This window comes from Furipterus horrens, unplaced genomic scaffold (assembly GCF_987537825.1).
Source record: "Furipterus horrens unplaced genomic scaffold, mFurHor1.1.pri manual_scaffold_17, whole genome shotgun sequence".
Lineage (NCBI taxonomy): Eukaryota > Metazoa > Chordata > Mammalia > Chiroptera > Furipteridae > Furipterus > Furipterus horrens.
In genome coordinates, this window is record NW_028327187.1 from 114,815,403 (window position 1) to 114,821,581 (window position 6,179).

Here is a 6,179-nt window from a genome sequence, read left to right on the forward strand (position 1 = left end):
CATTCTCTACAATGATCCCTCCAGAGATCCCTGCCCCCAGAATGCACAGCCTTATGTAATTCCCTCTCTGTGAGTAACTTGCTTATAATCAATAGAATACGCCAACTTTGGGGGGATGTCACTTCCATTATTAGGGCGCAAAAGGCTGTGAATTTTGGCTTGCTAGCCCACTCTCTCTTGAATCAGGCTGGCATGTTGGGGAGGCCTACATGGCAAGGAACTGAGGGTGGCCTCTAGCCAACAGCCAGCAAGAAGATAAAGTCCTCAGTCCACTAGCCCTCAACAAACTGAATCCATATTCTTCCCCCGTTGAGCCTCAAGGTGAGGCTCCAGCCTCAGTGGACACCTTGATCAGAGCCTTGTGTGGCCCTGAGCAGAGGAACCAGCTAAGTTGTGCCTGGATTCCTGACCCACAAAACCTTTGAGATGACAGATGTGTGTTGTGTAAGCTGCTTAGGTCTGAGGTAATTTGTTACACAGCAATAAATGACTAATACAATTAGAGAATGTCTCATTTATAGTTTTATAGGATTTTTATATAATACTCATGAAAATTTCCTAGCATTAAAAATTATTTAAAATGTGATTTTTTAATGGCTGCCAAGAAGAACATAGTAAAGATATGCCATATTTCCATTATTCTTATATTGTTGGATATGTAGATTTCTCATTACTGTCTACTATAAATAATCCTCATACATCTATCTTTCACTACATATTTTATTATTCAACTAAGAGTCATTGCTAAAAGAGGAATCAATGAGTCAAAGTTTATGAATAATGTTAAGGATTTAGGAATATTGCCAAATTACTTTCCAGAAAGATTAGGCCATTTAATATGTCTCTGAGTATTTTACTTGCCTGCACTGAATAGTTAAAAATGGCCAACTTGAAAAGTACTATCTCTTTTGTTATCTCAATTTTTATTTCTTTCATATCTTCACATGACTATTAGTTGGTTGAAGCTAACTGAACATTTAAATAAAATAATGAGTCAAGTTTTTAGCTTAAACCACTAAATCTACAAGTAAATATATAAATGTATGTTTATAAATCAATATTTATCAAGTGCTCCCTATATGCTTTACCAATATTACCTTTTGTGATCCTCACGACAACACCAAATCAGCTGCCACTATAACCCTTATGTTATGAAAACAGGCTAAGAATAACTTTCTGAGGGCAGCACAGATAGAGAAAGCATGTTTTAAACTACATATAGTGCCCTGGCCGGTGTGGCTCAGTGGGCTGAGTGCCGGCTTATGAACTGAAAGGTCAGTGGTTTGATTCCCATTCAGGGCACACTCCCGGGTTGCTGGTCGGGTCCCCTTTTGGGGACATGGGAGAGGCAACCCATTGAAGTATCACTTGAACATCCATGTTTCTCTCCTTTTTCTCCCTTCCCCTCTCTCTTAAAGTAAATAAATACAATCTTTAAAAAATCTACATATAACAATATAATTGTGTTACCTTGGGTTGTTACAACAAAATACCATAGACTGGGTTACCTTGAAGATGGCAGCTTTCTTGCTACGTCTTCACATGGTAGAGACAGCACTCTGGTTTTTTTCTCTTCTTGTAAGGACACTAACCCCACTATGGAAGTTCCATTCTCATGACTTCATCTGACCCTAATTACCTCCCAAAGGCTCTACCTCCAAATGCCATCACATTGTGATGAGGGCTTCAATATATAAAGTTTGGGGTGGACACAAATATTCAGTCCATAACAACAGTATATCAACAAAATGACCCGTATCTGTTTATATAGTGCTCCTATATATTTGTGAAAACGGGAAAAGATTTAAATTTGACAGTTTAGCAGAAATTCCTGCCGAGTTTTAATGTACCAAATAGAAGTAGAAATTATATTTCAATTCTTTACACTGGAATCATTTATGCAGAATCTGCAGGAGTGAGATTTAGGTCAATTAAAAATGCAATTTCCTAAAGGAAAATAAACGAGACAAATAATTCCAAGTCTCTAACTTAGAGGGTTAGTGTTCAAATTAAATTGTGGCTTTGCCAAGTGTAAGTTAAGCTATGGTTGGGGAATTGAAATGCTCTGCCTCCAAAGGCAGGTTTTTGTAAAAAAAATTAGTCAATTAATTGGGACAGCACTGGTCAATAAAATTATATAGGTTTCAAGTGTACAGTTATAAAACACATCATTTGTATATTGTATTATGCATTCACCACTCAAAATGAAGTCTCCTTGCATCACTATTTATCCCCCCTGTACCCTCTTCTACCTCCCCCACCCCCTTTCCCTCTGCTCATCATCACACTGTTGTCTGTGTCTATAAGATTAAAAAAAAAAATTCCTTCACCTTTTTCACCCAATCCCCCAGCCCCGTTCCCCTCTGACAGCTGTCAGTCTGTTCTCTGTATCTATGAGTCTGTTTCTATTTTGTTAGTGTATTTTGTTCATTAGACTCCAAATATAAGTGAAATCATATGGTACTTGTCTTTCTCTGACTGGCTTGTTTCACTTAGCATAATGTTCTCCATCCAAGGCAGGTTTTAATAAGCCAGAGAAAAAGTAATCCCAAAGACTCTCTAACAGCAAGATAGGAGATCCTTATGTATTATTTATTATATTAGGAAATCAAATATGCTTTTCCAACAGTCATCACTCTAAAACACACTTCAATAATTAAGCAGAAACGAGAAGAACATTGTTTTATTTTTCTTTTATTTCTTAACCTGATGTTTGCTAATTGGTGTCCAGTAGCAAACGCTTACGTGCCTCAAGTGTTCTCAAACTTCACTAATAAAGTAGTTGATACCAGTGCTTTACTTCTAGGTAAAATATTAAATATTAAATTTTTCACTATTTCAGGAACTTTTACTAGAGTAAACATTATATAAACAAACAACAGTAAAGAATTACAATGGCACTCATAGTGAGCAGAGGGGGGGGGGAGAAGTGGGGAAAGAAGGGGAAGGGTCTAATCAAGGACCTTCTAGAAATAACCCACAGATATGGACAGCAGGGTGGGGATGGTCTGTGGGAGTGGGGGTAGGTGGGCGGGGCAGGGGGAGAGCAACGGGGGAAAATATGGGACACCTGCAACACGACAACAATTAAACATATAAATGGCATTTAAGGAGTGTGACTAATAAACTTCACCAATACAGCAGTTGATAACAGTGCTTCATCTCTAGGTAAAATATTAAATATTAAACTTTAACTATTTAAGGGATTTTTACTAAAACAAAATTATATAATCCAATAACAGTAAACAATTATAACAGGACTGATAGTAGGCGGGGCAGGGGAGAGCAACGGTGGGAAAATGGGACAACTGGAATTGAACAATATAAATTAATTAATTTAATTAACTTAAAAAGTATTAACTTCATTCTCCTGCAAAGTAATTAACTTTTGACCTCTTATAATATAGAAATATTTTAAGTATTAAACTGACCTATAGAAACACCGAAAAACAATTACAAAATTAAATAACAAATGCTTTAAAGTTTTGTATGTTGCTGAAAAATATTTTTTTTTAGAGCCCACAAAACAACTCATTTTTATATTTTACTATTTTTTTTTGTTTAAGACAACAAGTAACCTAGGACTAACATTATGTTTGCTAAACCTGCCATTTTCTAAGTACAGCAAGTTCCAAGTTCCTTGTAAAATTTATCTTATGCTTTGCAATTTTTTGTATCATATTTATGTTTTTCAACGTGTAGACATTTTTCTTCGGTGAAGCACGAGTTTCTTCTCGTGGTCCCTGGTCGGTTTTAAAACTGGAACCCTGGTGGCAAGAAGAATTGTTGTGTGGCATCCTCTTCAGCCTGGGCTTGTAGTAAAGTCACAGCTTCATCAACTTTATAACGGAGAGACTCCGGGGTCTCAAGCATATGAAGAAGTTCTGAAGTATCCATCTCCAACAGCATGTCGGTGATTGTTTGAGCAAGAATAGGTTGCAGGGCTTGGACTAGAGGAAACAGCCACCTGCCCAGCATTTGCTTCTGCTCCTTAGGAGAGGCAGACGCCAACATGGAAGCAATTGAAGTCTTCTGACCTTGTTCGCGAGCAGCGGGCTGCTTGGTGGTAGCTTGTGGCTGTATGTGAAGTAGGCGAGGGTTGCAGACTCCTTTGGTGCACGGGTACTGTAGAATGGTGCGGTCAGGGGGTGGAGCAGCGGCAGCAGCAGGTGCAGCGGCGGTGGCGGCAGCAGGTGCAGCGGCGGTGGCGGCAGCAGGTGCAGCGGCGGTGGCGGCAGCAGGTGCAGCGGCGGTGGCGGCAGCAGGTGCAGCGGCGGTGGCGGCAGCAGGTGCAGCGGCGGTGGCGGCAGCAGGTGCAGTGACGGTGGCAGCAGCAGGTGCAGCGGTGGTGGCAGGTGGACCCAGTGGCGCTTCTGATGTGGCAGCAACACACTGTGGCTGTGCTGAGATGACCTGTGGAAGCTGCGAAGAAGTTGGTGTCATGGTACCGAACGGTGGAGAAGGAGCGGGTGGCCCAACAGCACTGGGCATTCTTTGGGATGAACAATGTCTGGTACCCTGGTAGCTGTACCGAGGAGTTGGTTTAGTAGCTTGGCTGGGAGGATGGCATACAGAAGCACATTCCTGAGCCTGCGCCTGCGGGGCACCTTCCTTCGAGTCATCTGGAGGTGCTTCCTGGCAGGGGCTGACTGGTGTCAGTCTCTGCGTATAGCAGGTATTGAGGCGAACCCTGCGCTCCTCTTTGTGCTGAGCAAAAGATACATATAATGGCTTGCCAGCCACAATTTTACCATTCATTTCTGCTACTGCTTTAGTGGCTGCGTCTAGGGTAGAGAAACACACAAAACCGAAACCCATCTTCTGACCGCGGTTTGTCATAACCCTTGCACTAGTGACTGTGCCAAACACAGAGAACTCCCTGTTGAGACGGTCATCATCAATATCGTCTGACATATTTTTCACATAAAGGTTAAAGCCCTGCATTCTGATGAGCTTATTCTGCTGCATCTCCTTAAATTTCTCCTGAATTTCTATCTGCCTCTCGTCTTTTTTCAGGGCCCGGGAAACGTAAATTATGTTACGATTGAGCTCCTTCCCATTCATCTCATCCACAGCTCTCTGAGCATCTGCATGGTACCGGAACCTCACAAAGCCGAACCCTTTGGATATTCCATTTTCATCAGCCATTACTCTCACGCTTAAGACAGGTCCAAACTTGCCAAAGATCTCTGCCAGGCGCTCGTCATTCATATTGGGCCCAAAATTCTTTATGTACACATTCGTGAAGTCTTTTGCCCTCTCTTTGCGCTCTGCCTGTCGCTGGCTATGAGGCTTAAACTCCCCAACATATAGTTTGCGATTACGTACAACCGCGCCATTCATGTTCTGAATAGCGCTCTGAGCTTCTTCCACAGTCTGAAAATGGACAAATCCATGCCCCTTGGTGTGGTTTTCCTCACAAATCACCTTGCATGAAAGGATGTTACCGAAGACAGAGAACATATCATAGAGCGCTTTATCATCAATGGACTTATCTAAATGGTTAATGAATACGTTGGTGAAGCGATTTATGCGCAGTGCTGGGTCGCGCCGAGACCACATAATACGAACTGGTCTGCCATGTATAGCATCAAAATTCATGGTACTTAAAGCAAGCTGCGCGTGATGTAGTTGATAGAAGTTCACATACCCGTAACCCAACAAGCGGCCGGTGACGGTGTCCCTGGGGATCCGGACGGAGAGGATGGGCCCGACCACGCTGAACTTCTGGTAGAGCATCGCCTCGGTCACGTCAGGATGTAGGTCGCCCACGTAGAGAGAGGCTGAGGGGTACAAGGGGGCGTTGGAGCCCACCTCCTGCGGCTGAAACTCGGCCATTGGCCTTAACTTTTCCTGTACAGGACGAGAGCAGGGAGAGAGCTATGGCGGACGGCAAGAGGCTGAGGGCAAGAGGCCGAGGGCAAGAGGCTGAGGACAAGAGGCCGAGGGCAAGAGACCGAGGGCAAGAGACCGAGGGCAAGAGGCCGGGGAAGGAGCGAGGGCAAACGCAGAGGGACAAAATTGTACCAGACTCAAACCTGCCTCAACGGCCAGCGGGTCACTGGGTCGCCGGGTCGCGGAGCTGCGGGCCCCTCACTTCCGGCTGGGCAGTGCGGCTTCCGGTGTCGGGTCATGTCTGCTGGAGTCCTGCGGCTCTTGGTTGGTTCTAGCGGCCTTTG

General features: G+C 43.4%; 1 pseudogene; it reads right to left on the minus strand.

Annotated features, from left to right (window-relative positions):
* Window positions 1-3,753: 3,753 nt before the first annotated feature.
* LOC149991882 (polyadenylate-binding protein 1 pseudogene) lies at window positions 3,754-5,838 on the minus strand (annotated as a pseudogene).
* Window positions 5,839-6,179: the final 341 nt, after the last annotated feature.